This window comes from Lycorma delicatula, chromosome 6 (genome assembly GCF_047948215.1).
Source record: "Lycorma delicatula isolate Av1 chromosome 6, ASM4794821v1, whole genome shotgun sequence".
Taxonomy (NCBI): domain Eukaryota; kingdom Metazoa; phylum Arthropoda; class Insecta; order Hemiptera; family Fulgoridae; genus Lycorma; species Lycorma delicatula.
In genome coordinates, this window is record NC_134460.1 from 155,299,474 (window position 1) to 155,319,082 (window position 19,609).

A 19,609-nucleotide genomic window follows, 5' to 3' on the forward strand; every position below is an offset into this window, starting at 1 on the left:
TGTGCCTGATGCTATTTATACAAGAAAAGCATCAGCAAAATTATTCTAACGCAGGTATGCCGTGCAAAATTATATATTTTAACAATATTTTCCCTTAATTCTATCGAAGCATTATTTATTTAAAAGAAAAATTGTATTTACAGATCTGTAATATACACAAAAAAGCAATTCAAGAAGTGGTATCGCACTTAGAGAAACATTAAAACAATCTTTTTTGTCTATCGCTGTTATTATTACCTTGGAATATTCTGTCGTCATTTACAAACAGTGCAACTGTAAATAATTAATGTAAAACAGGTTCAAAAACTCGCATTAATATTTTGTACAATTAAGAAAATTAATTGTGTCATTACTTACTTTTAGTAAGTAATATATATATATATATATTAGTAAGTCATTCACAGATTCCTGGATAATAGGAGAATGTTAAAAATCAGACGGGTGGATAAAGCGACAAATGAATAGGTGTTGCGGCAAATAGATGAAGAAAGAAGCATTAGGAAAAATATAGTTAAAATAACAAGCAGACTTATAGGCTACATATTAAGGTATCTTGGAATAGTCGCTTTAATATTGGAAAGACAGGTAGAAGGGAAAAATTGTGCAGGCAGGCAACGTTTGGAATATGTAAAACAAATTGTTAGGGATGTAGGGGATGATATACTGAAATGAAACGACTAGCACTAGATAGGGAATCTTGGAGAGCTGCATCAAACCAGTCAAATGACTGAAGACAAAAAAAAATTGTAATTCAAATTTTTCATCGCTACGAAATTAGTTAAAATCGGTGTTTGTTAATTAATTCGTATACGATGTTATATTTTTTCCTAATCTATAATTGAATATTTTTTATTAAAATAGGAATGCAAGATGCATTTTTATTGCTAAATCTAACTTTATTTAAAATAAAGTTAATTAACTTTTTTCTTTAAATTATTTTCTATTACATAATAAGTCACTTAGTTTTGAAAATTACACACTGGATTCGTTCTTATTGAACTGTGAATTTAAGAGAAAATATAAATAAAAATTGCATTTAAACATTAAATTTACTCGATTTATAAACAAAAACGGTTTTTAAAATAGTTATATTCATTTTAACTGCTGTAAAATCCACTTTGACCAAAACACAAAAACATTTCATAAATTTAATCGTAATAAAAAATTATCAGTTGTGGTTTTCCTTTACTGTTCATATAAATATTTATAAATAAAACATATTTAAAGTCGATAAATTAAAAATTTTAGTTAAAAAAATTTAGCAACATAATTCAGATTATTTTGTTACTTTATTTTAAATATATAAACTTTGATTTAAACAAACGCTTTTTCAAACAAAAACAAAGCAAATATTAATCTTAAAATAAATGATTTATCTTTAACGATGGCCTGTTTTTTACATCCTCTGTCTTGCCGACACGAACAGTGGCATGTACAAGCCTTTCTGTTACGTAGTTTTTTTATATACTTGTCCTTGAATTGGTTACATACAATAGCGTTTGCGTCTTTGTTTTAACTACTGTCAGAGTTTTAACTGATTTTTTTTAGCACAAGCGGCAGTGTAATTATAAAAAGAGTTTTAGACACTATATATATATCTTACAGTTCTATACTTGTTCATCAATAATTTTATGTATATACAAAACTCTTGACCGAACAAATACAAAAAAATTTCAATAAAAAAATCCTTTTTTCAGGCTTACTAGGGAATATAGAATGAGAAATGAAATAGTTTCCTGTCCTTACAAAAGACGAATATATATTTTAAATATCGATATACCGATTCAAAATGTTCATTACGATCGCCAAATGGATCGTCTAATTAATAAACATCATTACTTTTATAGAAAATATTACTCTTAATTAGTAATATTACTGTAGGAGATATTTTACATATATCACAGTCACTAGAAGAATAGAAACTTAAATCTGTAAGTTATCTAAATAGACTTTTATAAGCTTTTAGAGTTACGGTCCTTTTTGAATCGACCGGTAGTACTAAGCACATTCACTAGGTGCGCTAAAATGGATTAAGAGGTTTGTTACTGACCGCATTGAAAACGTTTACAAGGTCTCCTTAGATTACGGACTTAATATTGTTCGACATTGTGGTTTTCAAAAATTAATTCATTAAAGTCATATTACTATGCCTCTTCAAATGTTGATATTTTTATTATATCTAAGAAAAATTATTCGCAAACTTTGTTAACTTTGGCAGTAAATTAATAATTTCAAGATACAGTTAATACAACTTCAGAAAGAAAATCTAGTAAGACGATAATTTCATTATAAAAACTTTTTATTTCACGCTAATAGGTTAAAAAAGTTTAGAAATATTTTAATATCTACATCGTAACATAAAAAATGAGTCTTGACACAACGGATAGGTACAGAATACTCTTAATTATTAATTCAAGTGTTAAATACATTTAGAAAAAATAAAGGACTAATATAATTTTAATATAAGAAAAAACGCTATTCTAGAGATCGGAAACTCAGTTTAGATTTTACATCACTTAATCTATATTTTTAATTTTTCTGCATTCTATGTGCAATTTTTGTTCAAAAGAACGGTCACTTATAATTAAAAAAATAACAATATCCTCTTTTACCACAACAGACAACGGAGCTATTTTCGTTTATAACTCGATACTATATTTACGAGAAAGGGCGGCCTTATTATGTTATCGTTTTAAAAAATTGCCAATCTCATTTGAAAAATCTTTTAACCGATTTATTTAAAATGCGATAAAAAAATTTATTTTACGGGAACAATATTATTCTGTTCGTGAAATTTTAAATGATCCTAATTAAAAAAACAAAAAACACTATTTAGCTGCTTCCCGTTCAACGTATACTGAAAGATATGGTCAAAATAATCTTTAATACTGAAATTGTGAATCATTTTTTAGTAATCTTTTATATTTCATGTAGATATGTCGACATTTTTTCGTGCGTTTGTATTTAAACAATTAATCTGAATTTCAAAAATCTATTTTTTACAGAATTTTCGAAGAAAAATACGGTTTTTACTTTCGGTTAGATGGTGGGAGTGAGGGTTGAAATTGAATTTTCTTTACGTTTTGAGATATCAGGAAATTAAATTAAAAAAATAGCACAAGAAAATAAACGTTAGAGAAGTTACAAGACAGGAATGTACAGAAGAGATATTCACGAAAAATATCACAAACTTTCAGGATTTGTTCCGACGCTACAGGCACAAAATAGACAAAAGACTCGGCTTGCTGGTTTCAAATTAAGAAAAATATATTTCCAGAATATTGTATTAAAAGAAAAGCATTCGATATAGTTCTAGCGTTCCGCATATCAGTTACCTCTTTAATACAGAGTGATTCACGAAGTATATGACAAACATTTAGGACGTGAAATACCGATGAAAATAAAGAAGAAAATTTGTACAAATATAGGTTCGGAAACGGCTTCGTTAACAAACGTCGGCCGGCGAAAGGTTTCACCCTTATTTATGTGCCTTCCATCAAATTAAGCTATACTATAATACTGGGATCCAAATTAAGGGGGAACTTTTGCGGTTTTATATGAAATCTGACCTGAAAAACTGAAAAGAGGTAGGTCTTATAACTGTACCCACCGGGTCGGTCTAGTGGTGAACACGTCTTCCCAAATCAGCTGATTTGGAAAGCTTAGAGTTCCAGCGTTCAAGTCCTAGTAAATTCGGTTATTTTTACAAGGATTTGAATGCTAGATCGTGGATACCGGTGTTCTTTGGTGGTTGGGTTTCAATTAACCACACATCTCAGGAACGGTCGAACTGAGAATGTACAAGACTACACTTCATTTACACTCATTCATATCATCCTCATTCATCCTCTGAAGTATTATCTAAACGGTAGTTACCGGAGGCTAAACAGGAAAAAGAAAAAAGTCTTATAACTGTATTTTTTAGTTAGTATTTGAGAAATCTGGGGTAATAAACAAAAGATCGGAGTTGAAAAAAACACTATTTTACGTTTGGTGTAAAATAACGTTGTTAAATCGGTGATAAAAACGCATTAAGGTTTTAAACAAAATTTGTAGAGAATTTGATTCCGAGTAAAACTATGAATAATCTGCACAGAAACAAAAGAATTTCGAAGTTTATTAAAAAAAATATATATATATATATTTAAAAATGTGACTGATTTTATTTAGGTATTAAACGAAACAAAACTACAAAACAAAAAAATTAAATATTTTAGAAAAATAAACGAAACTATTAATAAAACACATTTGTTTCGCGTCGCTCAAGTAGATAAGTGGTGCAAATGACAACGTGTCGAGTCCGTAACCGTGCACACATCGGTTCGAATCCGACTTCACACACGTATTTTTATTTTTTATTTCTTTAATTTAAATATATTGATTTATTAATAATATTTTTTAACCTCTGATTGTAAACATATTATATGAATACAAACATATTATTGAAATAATAATAAATCTTTTTTTCCCTTTTTTTTTTTGTCTTCAGTCATTTGACTGGTTTGATGCAGCTCTCCAAGATTCCCTATCTAGTGCTAGTCGTTTCATTTCAGTATACCCTCTACATCCAACATCCCTAACAATTTGTTTTACATATTCCAAACGTGGCCTGCCTACATCTACATTTATCCTATCCATTTCCCTTTTTAAATTTTCTAGCCTACCAACCTTTTTTAAACTTCTAACACATTCCACGCTCCGACTCGTAGAATGTTATTTTTTAATTTTCTGGTGACCCATTCCTTTGTAGTCGCCACCCGGTCGGGGACTAGTTTACCTCCGGAATATTTTACCGAGGAAGGCGCCTCCATCATTGCTATATGAAAATGCAGAGAGCCACATTTTCTTGAGCCCCCTCACCGACGGCAAGGTCTCATGATTCATAGAGGAGGAATAATAAATCAATATATTTAAAATTAAAAAATGAAAATAAAATATACGTAATTACGGATTCGAACCGATGTGCCTTCTTGTAAGATCCAAATATTATATTAATTAAAATTGTATTTGGCTGTAACTGGAACCAACCGAAAATAGTACCGGTTATGATATATTGTTGAAAAGCTCTCGACGAGGGGTTGTTACTGCAGTTAAGAAAAAGTACAAAATCCATTTTTTTTTTACATTTTGGGCTTTTTTAATTTAGTCGATTGCAATCAAAAGCAGAGGTGCCAAAGATATTATAACAGCCCTAAATCCAAAATTTCAACATTCTACGGCTATTGACTTTTAAGTTATACGAGATATATACGGACGTATGTACGTACAGACATCGCACCGAAACTAGTAAAAATGGATTCAGGGATGATCAGAATGGATTGTTCCGTTGAAATCTGAAAACAGACATTTCTCGCGGTTCCTTATTACTTCGAATAAGGAAGTAAAGATTCTCAGTATAAACGAGACTAAAAAAACGCGATACGAAATATTAGATACCGATAATCAACCCATCGGGTCGGTCTAGCGGTTAACGCGTCTTCCCAAATCAGCTGATTTGGAAAGTCGAGAGTTACAGCGTTCAAGTCCTAGTAAAGCCAGTTATTTTTACACGGATTTGAATACTAGATCGTGGATACCGGTGTTCTTTGGCGGTCGGGTTTCAATTAACCACACATCTCAGGAACGGTCGAACTGAGAATGTGCAAGACTACACTTCATTTACACTCATAATATCATCCTCTGAAGAATGATCTAAACGGTAGTTACCGGAGGTTAAACAGGAAAAAGAGAGAGATACCGATAATCAATTTTTAAACGGTACAATTTTTTTTAATATTTCAAATTAGATAGATAACCTTACTCGTCGATTTATCTTATCGATGAAACTTTACGACTTTGCGCATTTGTCACTCTGTAATATCAGACCTACTTTTAAAGCGCAACATGGAGTACAAGATTACAGTTCATCGTAATCTTAAGGGAATACCTTTACAAAATTAACAAAAAATTATTAAGAATTCTCTCTTAATTCAACGACAAACAGTTTTCTCAAAATTGAAGATGAAAATTTACCGATAAAATTTTTTTTGTAAAAGTTCCAGTTCATCGATCGGGCTAAAACTCGAGTTTCCCCAGTTACTAATAGTATTTAAAAAGAAAAAGTTAACAAAAAATTTATTTTTATTATTATATGTTTAACATACCTTAATGAATATGTTCGAAACATCATGCTTTCACTCTTATGCATTCACGATGGTATTTACTTAAGAATTACACATTTTTTTCCTAAAGCTTTTATCCGATTTTTGAAATTGAATAAATAAGTTTTCAATCGCCTGTGAGGGGTAATTCAGGATGATCGGATTTGAAGAAAACATGAAGATTTCCCTGAAAAAAAAAATCACATGTCAAATCATACGAATGCGGTTACCTCTTCAAGTTGTTTCTGATCCTAAACATTCAAAAAAAGCTTGATCGAAGTTATCTGTAACTTTTAAGAGCGTAGCGAGTAATATTTGAAAGACACACGACTGTTTTTCATGAATTATCATCGAAATGAATAATCAAAAATATAAACCGAAATAAAAAATTTGAAATTGCATATACTTTTAAGAGAAAATAAAAATCTGGAATAAAATAGAAATGTTTTAATATGTTAAATAAATTCTTTGACAGCTGAAAGGATCTATCACGCTACCCCTAAATGCCAAAAAAATAATTAATTATAACGTTTATTCATTATTTAATTGTAATTTTTTGAATTTTACTTGTCAATTTCGTAATGTAACGCTCTTATTTTACGAGTTTATTTCCTTATATTTAAATTTTTTACATAAATGTTATTTATTTGTGTTTATTGTTCGGTAACTACCAAACTTATCGTGACAATTCAGTGCACACTAACGTCTACATTTCATGACAAAAAATTCCTTTCGAGACGCCGGAAGGCGGTAGTAGATTTCACCGGTGCTAAGTAGGTACATGTGAAAAAAGTTTCACATGTTTAGCGTACGGCAAGCTCCATCTTGTTACAGTTCCAGCAATATTTTGATCATCCCTTGCTGTAAGGGTAGGTCATATCAAAAATTGTTTAAGACAAAAGTTTTAGGTACGTTTATACAACTAATTACCGCTTTAAACCTATTCGACACTGTGCCTATTAAAGGAGGTACGATTTTTTTTTGTCTTCGAAACCCCATTTTTTCCACCCCCTGGGCCAACGGTCGGTGATATCAAAAGAATTTACTTAGGTGTTCTAGGTCCTTACCCGAAGAATAGTAGAAACTTTAAACGAATTCGATATTTTACTTAATAAGAAAGGTATAGTATTTTTTCAAAAAAGCGCCCCCGATTCCAGTCCCACGGTCCGATTTTGCCCGTTAACAAACTCGACCGAGAGTTTGGGTGGTTATATTTTACGTATAAATTTGAAAGCGATTGGCGCAAAATTACGGAAATTATCGTGTCAACAAGAAAGTGAAGTGTGTGTGCGTGTGCGCGCGCGCAACATTTTTAACCGGGTGGTTTTGGAGTCTGGAGGATGTGAAACGCGAAGATATGTCGAAATTTTCCGAAAGTCGAACCACGGTATCATTACAATAGATAGCTTTCTTATGAAATCGACCAAAAAAAGTCACTGACAGATCTCTGTTCTTCCTTCTGCCGGAGAAAATACTAATCGTACAATATTCGTAACGGTTGACGGGAGCGCACGACAAGTTTCAGCCTTTACACGATGCTTTGCCGGCACCCTACAGAACGGATGATGGCAGACAGTCGTGCAACAGGATTAGAGACATTCCTGACCGTACCGCTTAGTCGAAATAATCTGCAAAACATTTTCAACAGTTAGAGGCCAATTTAGAAACAGCCCAGGTGTGTATTTTGTTTCGTTTGTTTGTTAATATTATTATATAAACATAGTCGATGCGATATATAAATTAAAAACTTATTTGCAACGCGATCGATTGCTATTTCATTCTCTGCTCTGAGGATACTCATGATTTTTTTAAAAATTATTATTTCGTTACCTCAACGATGTGGAAACCGCTAAGAAAATACCTGCTGTTCAAATAATATACCTCAATACTATATTAATGTTTTTACCGAAGAGTAAAACGTTCTGATATTTCATCCGAGTACTCTTCCATTTAAAATATAAGAAAGGAGGGGAACAAGCTACTTTAACGCATTTAAAGCAAACTATAACCGAGCTTATATCATGCGGTCTTACGTTTATGATTCACCGATCAGTCTTCTTTTACTGAAAAAAAAGGAATTCTAATAAAATCCATTTCAACGTCTGATTTATTTGTTTCAGACTAAATAAAAAGAAGATTAGAAACAGAAATGATATCGCTACAGATAGATATAACTATTACGAAGCCAAGATTTGACATTTTTGGCCTATTTATAGAAATGTTTTTTTAAAAAGTATTTTAAAAATAATACATAACTGACCGAGCTGTTTTCAACCAAATTGGGACAAAATAGCAGACGTAAATGTAAACACGGTTGAAACAATAAAGCATATGACAATATTTTGAACAAACTGTTATTTTAGTAGAAGAAATTTCTTTTATACGCGTTGAATGTAACGGCAACTAATGCTAAAACCGCTAGTAAAACTTTTTAAATGGAAATAATTGTTTCTCGATGAGGAAAAATTAATCGAGAATAATTTTCCAATTTCGTATTGACGGTAACCGAAACCTTTTTGTTAGAAACCTTATCGACCAGTGATTCCCAAACCTGACGCCGCGGCGCCCTTCGAAATATTGTAAAAGCTTCATAATTAATTGAACCAAGACATTTATAATTATTAATTTAACGTTAATAAAGAAAAAAGAAAATGTTAAGTAATGAAGATACACGAGTTTAATTTATTTTTATCTCTTACTCACGAGTAGTCATTATTTTACTTAGGGTATGGCGCCGTGGAAAAGTTTTAACTGAAAAAGGGCGCCGCAATTCGGCAAAATTTGGGAGCCATTGCTTATCAACAAATTTTGTAATGAATTTGTAGTATAAAATTAAAGAATCTTTTTACAGGCAATGGCTGTTTTCACACTTACCGACACTTTGTCGGCGGTCGTAAGAATTAACTTAAACTCAGGAATACCTTTCACAATGACCGACATGTAGGCGTCGGTACGGTGTCGTCTCAGTTCGTTGTTTTGTACCGGTTGCGTCTCCAATTTTTCTCTAAAATATGGCTAATTTTAAATACGATGTAGTAACATTAATCGAACTTATAGTAAGCCCTGCTTGTGGGATAAGTTTAATGACGATAATAGAAATAAACTATAATAAAAAATAATGTCGGGTAGTAAAACAAAAAAAAAATCACTGAAACTGGTAGACAACAACTAAGTTAAAACTTGTAACGTGAAAATATTCTTGTCGATGTCGGTACTGCGCCGTGTCTTGTCGGAAAGTGCTAAAACAATCATTCACTCTTGTAGAGAGATAGCTTAATCGAATTATTTAAATCGTTTCACGTACAAAATCAAAATAATAAAAGTAATTAAAACTATAGAGCCGTATATTTTCCTACTTTATAAAAAATTTATTTGATATCGAAAAATTAAAATGATTAAAAATGTTCAATTATAAAATAAACGATGCATAAGTACTGCTCTTTTTAACTCATCGGGAAGGTTTTGGGTTCAAATCCCACAAAAAAAATCTGGCATTTTTCACGCATTGTAAATTTTAATACCGCAAAAATAAATGACAAGGACAAATTTCATGAAAGATCTAGTTATACCCTGGCCGGAAACTCTTCTGCAAGTTGTTACTTTACCTCGGTCATCGAAAACAATTATTGGAGGGATCCTAGGAAACAATGAAGCACAGACAACGCCCGGAAGACAAGAAAAATAGAGAACCTTCTGTGAAATGTGCCGTTACCAAAAGAAACGAATGACAACTAACTATTGTACAAGATGTAACACCCCTTCTATCTCGAGCACGTGTGCAAAACCTGTTCCGAGGACATGTAAATTGCAATCATCAGATTTCTGCAAGTTGAAGAATTACGATCGTGAACGTTCTTGAACTTGTAAAGCGCAAGTTTTTAATTATAAATCCATCGTTACTGAGGAAAATTCGTGTTTATAATCAAATTGAATTTTGAAAAAAAATTTCAAATCTTAAGCAAATAGAAAACACGATGATAAAATAGTTTATATATAATAAATAAAATGAAATTCAACTTTACCGACGATTCGTTCGCTTTCTCTTTTCTAGTAATGACATTTCCAGTCATATTCAGATACAGAAAAAACAAACACAAAACAAGAGATGTTTGTATTACAAACGCATACAAAAGGAATTGCAATATTATTGATATGAATATGATGTCGGTCTTTGTGCTTCTTTTAGAGATATAATAGATTACATGTAGAGATATTACTGTTAATCCTGATGAAATTTTAGATATTATGGCGAGAAAGAAAAATCGACGATTAGCTTTATAATAATTCATAACTTTTATTGGAGTGTAAATGTGTGAGTGTGAAGTATATGTGAATTATGAAAAAAATGGTATACTAACATTATGATTCTTATTTGCGTAGTAAATTATGTATTAAATCTAAGCAAATGTTTTGTGTTTCTCAAATGCAAAAAAGTATAAAAAACCGTTTCAATATAAAATAATTATCATTATTATTATTATTTTACGATCATCATCAGCCCCCTACACAATATGTAATGTTAAATTACATAAACTTTAAAATACGTATAATATGAAAGATTAATACAATGTTGACCCTTGTGTTTATAAAAATAATCCGTTTTAAAATAAAGGTGTCGAATCCCAGTCAGTCTTTGTATTTTTAACATGCTAAAAAAAAAAAAAATAATAATTGAACGTTGATATGCTGTCGATTCAAGTTTGTTAATAGATGCATTTTGACGCGTTAATTGAATATTTGTTTTAGTAGCGCGGAAGAAATAATAACAAAGTCTTTGACCGCTGTCTATCTGGTAATGTATATTTGTAAGTCTGGCAACTCTGGTTGGTGTATTTGTAAGTCTGGCAACTCTGGTTGCTAGGAAACCGATCGGTTTCCTAGCAACCTAGTACGTTGTATGAGGAAGGGAGGTCCCCCCTTCGTCACTTCGACTACATACAACCGTTCAAGGTTACACAGTTACAACTTAAATGCATCCCATATATTACTACAGTATTTTATAAAATTATAACGAACCAAAAATATAAAATTAACATTGCAAACGTTTTCATCACCGATGCATTTATTTTTTTAAATCCTTTGTGGCCATTATTTCGATTGTAATTATTGAAAAGATCGTTGTAAGACAAGAATTGAATTCAAGACCTGTTAATTTTTTTTTAATGTATGAAACCTGGCTAAACAATTGTCGGTGGTGGATATAGAATAAACTTCACACATTACTTTTTGATCGTATTAATAAAAAATAAATCTCTCTCTCACTGTGTGTGTGTGAGCGCGCACACATTACATCCTTATGTATCACTCGTTAATCGTTTTTATAATCTATAATAATTTGTAGTTCAGTTATTTTTCTTTGATGATTAGCTATTGAAGAAGTTACAGTCTAGTTGTGGAAAATTCTTCAGATATCTTCTGGAATCGAACCCAAAACCTTTGGTGTATTATGTAGCAAGGAAGTACGCTTTCTGTGAAACGGTCGCGGCGACATTACATTTTTATTGTTAATTACAATATTCGATTTTTTTTAATGTCTGCTTTAAATTAAAATTAAAAAAAATATAAAACGGCGCACGCGAATGTACTTTTATGTATCGTCACATGATCAGCTATACGACGTCTTCCGACCCGCTGGCCAATAAATTCTCTTACCGACAAATTGTAATACGGTGGTATCTTTTCCATGACAAGTGAAGTGCCATTTTGTTCAGCATAAAATGCTTAATAAATTTTGTAATAAGTAAAAATTTTATCAAACAATTAATTACAAAGATATGGAAGAATTAAAAATTAAGATGGCTCCATTTTGAAATCTTTGAAGTTGATGTTTTCAAAATTTTTTATTATGTAGAATAAAAAATTTAATTTTCCAAATTTAATTATTGTAGGTTAACCCGTTCCTGAGAAGTGATTTTTTTTGTTGAAAACCACAAAATTGCGTCCAGAAGGAAAACAAAGCAAAGCAGGACTTAAGTCGGTTTGAACGTTTTTGCATCTTTTGGTGTCCTGAATCAGTTTCTGGAGTTCGGCGAATACGTCCTGCAACACTCTGTACGTATGTTCTAATTATAAATATATTAAAATTGTAGAGAGCTGTATGTTTGATATTTCAGTCGCTGGTAAAAAATGAACTAACCTGTGCATATCATTGAAATATGAATTTTTATATTCCATTGGAATATTTTACATTCAATTTATACCGACGTGAATATATTTTTCAAATAAAATACATTTAACTAATTCGTCAATCGATCTTAAAATTAAAAATAAAAGGATCGGATAAAATAATTAATAATGAATCTTAATTCTAATATATTTAAATTAAACGTAATGTTTATAAAATATAATTTGAAGATAAAAATTATTAAAAAATATATATATATAATAAATAAACCGCTATCAGAATCATTTACAGAAGTGTAGTTAAATATAATCCATAAATAGATTTTATTTTCTGACACATTAGGAAAAAATAATCACATACTTTGTAGTAAAATATTAAGGAAATATTTTAAATAACGGCAAAAAATTTAAATCCTTTACTGTTGAAAAATATACGTTAACAGCAAAAAAAAAATATAATTAACCTCAATCTATACATATATTGACGCCGTGCTTTTCGTTTGTTCCCGATAACCGCAAAAACTAATGAATCAGTCATTACGAAATTTTACCTGTAACTTTCTTATGACACCTGGAAACTTAACCGCAGTTTAAATCTCATCAATTTCACTGCTATGTAAATCATTAAATAAAAACCTTATAGATAAAAATCTATAACTTCCTTTACCAAGATTTAATGTCTATGTTAATATCGACTTCAAACAGTAATTATTTGATTTACTAAATTTAATTCGTCGTCTATAAAATATCAGTTTGTATTAGCGCCATAATATACGTAAAAATAAATTAATTTGATAATAAAATTATAGGAAATGACGACAGTTTAGAAATTTGCGGCTGTGCAGAGTAACATTCTGTATATTTTTAGTTCCCGAACTAAGAATTTACATCATCAGGGTAAGCCATTCTCGTAATTGGCATAAATTCGACATTCGATTTGGTAGTAATATTTTCATATGCCAAATTATGCATATAGCGCGGACGAGGGATCCCAGTGATAAAATAAAATTTGAACATGATGAATTAAGGAAACAATATTACTTACAAAATGTTCTGATGCAGCAGTAGTATATATATATATATATATATATAGAGAGAGAGAGAGAGAGAGAGAGAGAGAGAGAGAGCGCGGTAGAATTAAATAAATGAATTATGTTTAAAGTATAAAAATTATCTAAAGTAACCGCTAGTACCGCCTAACACGCGCGAATAATACACTGTATGCGCGCGCACTCTAATTAGAATCATCGAATTAAATAAACAAAAAATATTATATTTAAATAAAATGATAAATATTTCAAGTTAAGTTGTGTGCGTAAGCCGTGCATCAGAGAAAATCCGCGTGACAGGAAAATCCTACAACTGTGTTGTCAACTTTTTTGCGGTAGGTGTTCAATTGTCATTAAAATAGATGCTGTATTTCAATTTTCTATGCATTACATGGTAGGGTGTCATACAATTTAAGCTAATTACAATCAAGAAAGGAATGTTTTAATAAAAATAGAAAGAACAGGAGAAAAATCAAAGAAGTGAATTTAAAGTTCGACTTTTTATTTAATGAATCTATTGCGGTGTAAAATTTCTTATGCGTATGAATAAATTCAATTATAAAATTTATACAGTCCTTTATTTTAATTTATACCCTCAATTATGCGATTATATACAAAATAAATTGAGGGGGGTGTCGAATCATATTATTAGTTCTAAGATCTGTCTAAATCTATTACGGTATCTTTACAATTTACTACAGTTTGTTATTTTATTATTTTTCAGCGAAAAGTTAAATACCTTTGCTCTGATAAAATAATTTAGAATTGCAGAAAGAGGTTTTATTTAAATCTTTTCAAAAGTTAAGCATTCTTGACACAATTATATTGAATCGCGTTAAAATTGAAGGAAATCTTCCTAGTTAAGTTACTTCGATGTCAAAAATCATCAATTTTTCATGTATATCTTCTTCGGTTAGCTTATAGAATTCAAGTAAACAAACTGCGCGTGTATGAAAACATACAAAAATCTTTATATGAAACTGTGAGCTTCACAGTTACAGCGGCGTACTGTTTGGCTATTCTACGCATGCGCGTAAAGAACGCTGAACGATGCTTTGAGGGAGAGAAAGCACTGTCGCTCCCGCAGTTCTGACCCTTGCGTGCCGGTAGAAGGTAGTTTTGTTTTTACTCCGCGTGTGTGTGGAACGTTCCACGTTCGTTCCCTGTTCTAGTTTAGTCGGTAGAAGGAATACGAAAGCGGTTTAGTTGTTTTTCAGTAGCGATCAGAAGATTGTGTAAAGCAAGAACTCTTTGATCGCCACAACCGTCCAAAAATACGCTGGAAGGGCAAAAGAGAAGGTTTTTTTTTTTTTTGTCTTCAGTCATTTGACTGGTTTGATGCAGCTCTCCAATATTCCCTATCTAGTGCTAGTCGTTTCATTTCAGTATACTCTCTACATCCTACATCCCTAACAATTTGTTTTACATATTCCAAACGTGGCCTGCCTACACAATTTTTCCCTTCTACCTGTCCTTCCAAAATTAAAGCGACTATTCCAGGATGCCTTAGTATGTGGCCTATAAGTCTGTCTCTTCTTTTAACTATATTTTTCCAAATGCTTCTTTCTTCATCTATTTGCTGCAATACCTCCTCATTTGTCACTTTATCCACCCATCTGATTTTTAACATTCTCCTATAGCACCACATTTCAAAAGCTTCTAACCTTTTCTTCTCAGATACTCCGATTGTCCAAGTTTCACTTCCATATAAAGCGACACTCCAAACATACACTTTCAAAAATCTTTTCCTGACATTTAAATTAATTTTTGATGTAAACAACTTATATTTCTTACTGAAGGCTCGTTTAGCTTGTGCTATTCGGCATTTTATATCGCTCCTGCTTCGTCCATCTTTAGTAATTCTACTTCCCAAATAACAAAATTCTTCTACCTCCATATTCTTTTCTCCTCCTATTTTCACATTCAGTGGTCCATCTTTGTTATTTCTACTACATTTCATTACTTTTGTTTTGTTCTTGTTTATTTTCATGCGATAGTTCTTGCGTAAGACTTCATCTATGCCGTTCATTGTTTCTTCTAAATCCTTTTTATTCTCGGCTAGAATTACTATATCATCAGCAAATCGTAGCATCTTTATCTTTTCACCTTGTACTGTTACTCCGAATCTAAATTGTTCTTTAACATCATTAACTGCTAGTTCCATGTAAAGATTAAAAAGTAACGGAGATAGAGAACATCCTTGTCGGACTCCCTTTCTTATTATGGCTTCTTTCTTATGTTCTTCAATTGCTACTGTTGCTGTTTGGTTCCTGTACATGTTAGCAATTGTTCTTCTATCTCTGTATTTGAACCCTAATTTTTTTAAAATGCTGAACATTTTATTCCAGTCTACGTTATCGAATGCCTTTTCTAGGTCTATAAACGCCAAGTATGTTGGTTTGTTTTTCTTTAATCTTCCTTCTACTATTAATCTGAGGCCTAAAATTGCTTCCCTTGTCCCTATACTTTTCCTGAAACCAAATTGGTCTTCTCCTAACACTTCCTCCACTCTCCTCTCAATTCTTCTGTATAGAATTCTAGTTAAGATTTTTGATGCATGACTAGTTAAACTAATTGTTCTGTATTCTTCACATTTATCTGCCCCTGATTTCTTTGGTATCATTACTATAAGACTTTTTTTGAAGTCTGACGGAAATTCCCCTTTTTCATAAATATTACACACCAGTTTGTATAATCTATCAATCGCCTCCTCCCCTGCACTGCGCAGTAATTCTACAGGTATTCCGTCTATTCCAGGAGCCTTTCTGCCATTTAAATCTTTTAATGCTCTCTTAAATTCAGATCTCAGTATTGTTTCTCCCATTTCATCCTCCTCAACTTCCTCTTCTTCCTCTATAAAACCATTTTTTAATTCATTTTCTCCGTATAACTCTTCAATATATTCCACCCATCTATCGACTTTACCTTTCGTATTATATATAGGTGTACCATCTTTGTTTAACACATTATTAGATTTTAATTTATGTACCCCAAAATTTTCCTTAACTTTCCTGTATGCTCCGTCTATTTTACCAATGTTCATTTCTCTTTCCACTTCTGAACACCTTTCTTTAATCCACTCTTCTTTCGCCAGTTTGCACTTCCTGTTTATAGCATTTCTTAATTGCCGATAGTTCCTTTTACTTTCTTCATCACTAGCATTCTTATATTTTCTACGTTCATCCATCAGCTGCAATATATCGTAAAAGAGAAGGTAATTAGTAAAAAATAATTACGTATTTGTTTCTATGTAATAGAAATTTAAATTAAGTACCGTTAGACTGCAGTGTTTTTAAACCGACATTTTATTAAGTTATTATCTAATAATACTAAAAAATATAATCCGTATTGACATTTTATTAATAATTCGGTTAAACCGAATACTATTTTTAAAGCAGAATGTGCTGTGCTTAAAAAACCGATAAAGTGTAGAATTAGATTAATATCCTGCTTCCAGCTATTCTATTCGATTCATTTTTGTCGGTTCTTTTAATTTCCATAAAAATTTGACCACGGCCTTGAAAAGGTTTTTCTGGAGCAGCACCGCAGTAATTTCAAGTACAATACGCCACCGGAATCGGTGCTTGACTAAACCCTATTTAATCTCTACATAAACAGAGCCCGGTTTAAATAAAAATAAACAGATTTAAAAATAATAAAGACAGAGATAAATTTAGAAAATTGATTTGATAATCTACGTTTCTAGTGAAAAAGAAAAGAAGGTATAAACCTGAATAGATGGACCGAAGAAATGTGACATTTTGGAAAGCAAAAGAGATCAAAATTTTGGAAACGTGATCCTTAGTGAACAGAAGGTAAAGAAAAAATCCACCCCCACCCGTTCAAAGATTTAATTAAATTTTTTTTTAACTTAAAAATAGATTTTTGTATTTCTCTAAGTTATGGTACTCTTTCGATTAAAAACTTCAGATTTTCTCCATGAAGCCTCCCTGATGTATTTGTGTCATACAGGAAATATCTAATGTGGACACCACATGACTTCTTTGTACGCCTATTATATTACATATATATATATTTTTTTAAAATGAAAATTACATAAAATCTTACTTCATTAATAACTTCTGATTTTTTTCATATATATATATTTTTGTTATTATTGAATTATTATTATTTATTGTTTTTTTTTTGTCTTCAGTCATTTGACTGGTTTGATGCAGCTCTCCAAGATTCCCTATCTAGTGCTAGTCGTTTCATTTCAGTATACCCTCTACATCCTACATCCCTAACAATTTGTTTTACATATTCCAAACGTGGCCTGCCTACACAATTTTTTCCTTCTACCTGTCCTTCCAATATTAAAGCGACTATTCCAGGATGCCTTAGTATGTGGCCTATAAGTCTGTCTCTTCTTTTAACTATATTTTTCCAAATGCTTCTTTCTTCATCTATTTGCCGCAATACCTCTTCGTTTGTCACTTGTCATTTTTCATTTGTCAAAAGAGACAGTAATATTATTTTTCACTCAAGATGCAATGTAGTACAATTAGTTATCGTATCTAACTTCGCACGGGCGCTGCTCATTGTTCAATCCTGAGGAACATTTACGCCTTATCATATCTCGGATAAATATAACGATAAAAAAATAATACAACTTAAGTACAATTTATTATTATTATTTAATTTTTAAGAAATGAAAATAATAAAAAAAATTACAAAGATTCCAAAAAAAATTTTATGCATAAAATACTACTAGTGGAGGCAATCATTAATTTTGCAAGTTTAATTCATTTTTAGTAATATGCCCATAATATTTTTACGACTTCCAAATTACTTTCCTATGATCTATATTTTTATGAACAGCAGCCCGAGGGTGTAAATGCAGAAATTTTTTTTTTTTTTTTTAATAGTAAAATTATAATATATTGATTCGTTATTAAATTTAAAAAAAAATAGATAATAAACATTTTACCAAAATATTAAAAATTATTATTTTTATTCATCTTCTACGTAAACGTATTGAATACGAAAAAACGCAATGCGGCGATTTGTCTAATGCCAAGCTCGGCAACGACCTTGATAGACATATTCAACAAACTACTATTTTTAAACAACTAAATTATAATGAAAAATTATTCCTTCTAAAATTTCATTCAACATCAATTTTTTTTTAACAATAGACTGTTATATATGTTGTCTAATATTAAATTATTTTTGTTTTTTTAAAACTTATTATCAATCTTACGGAAATTATAAGTACATAAAATATTACACAGAAAAACTTTTCACTTAAAATGAGTTTTTCACTTATTTAATTACGTCTAATAAATCAGTCTTCCTAAGAAAACTACTGAAATTAATTTAAGATAATGCAATTCTAATTGAAAATAAAAATTAAAAGCAAAATTGAAGCATTTTTTGTGAAAAAAAATTATTAATAACATTTAAAAAATACATTTATAATAAATTGTATTGAAAGTAACACCGTATTGAATGTGACTGATAAAAGCACATGTTTAGCATACGACAAGCCCCATCTAAATTTTGGAAACGTGATCTTTAGTGAACAGAAGGTAAAGAAAAAATCCCGTAATATTTACTTCGAAACCCACCCCATACCCGTTCAGAGATTTAATTAATTTTTTATTTTAACTTGAAAATAGTGTTTTTGTATTCCTCTAAGTTATGGTACTCTTTCGATTAAAAACTTCAGATTTTCTCCATGAAGCCTCCCTGATGTACTTGTGTCATACAGGAAATATCTAATGTGGACACCACATGACTTGTTTGTACGCCTATTATATTACATATACATATTTTTTTTAAATGAAAATTACATAAAATCTTACTTCATTAATAACTTCCGATTTTTTCATATATATATATATATATATATATATATATATACATATAGTTTTTTGTTATTATTGAATCATTATTTATTTTAAAACTATTATTACAATCTGAGATTAATAATTATTAATAAATCAGTATATTTAAATAAATAAAAAAATATGTATATGAAATCAGATTTGAACCGACGTGCCTTCCCTTTGTAAGATCCAAATATTTCATTAATTAAAATTTTATTGAGCTATAACTATGAAACCGATGAAAATAAATACCGCTTATGATATATCGTTGACAAGCTCTCGATGAGGATTTATTACTGCAGTTAAGAAACCTCAAAAATCCAAATAAAAATTGGATTTCGGGCTGTTTTGTACATTTTTGGTCCGCTTGATTGCAATCAAAACGAGAGGTCCGCAATTAGATGTTACAACTGTTCTAAACCCAAAAATTTCAACATCCTACGGCTAATCGTTTTTGAGTTATACG

At 30.8% G+C, this 19,609-nt stretch overlaps 1 protein-coding gene across 2 annotated transcripts in view; it reads right to left on the reverse strand.

The window, feature by feature from the left end:
- LOC142326391 (uncharacterized) overlaps nucleotides 1–19,609 on the reverse strand; it is a 65,274-nt gene that overhangs the window by 41,035 nt on the left and 4,630 nt on the right. The window contains exon 2 of one of the 2 annotated variants that reach the window (XM_075368865.1): nucleotides 6,144–6,327. The exons of the other annotated variant lie outside the window; for it this stretch is intronic. The gene's annotated coding sequence lies outside the window, so the exon portion shown is untranslated. The remainder of the gene's footprint in view (nucleotides 1–6,143; nucleotides 6,328–19,609) is intronic. 2 annotated transcript variants of the gene reach the window in all.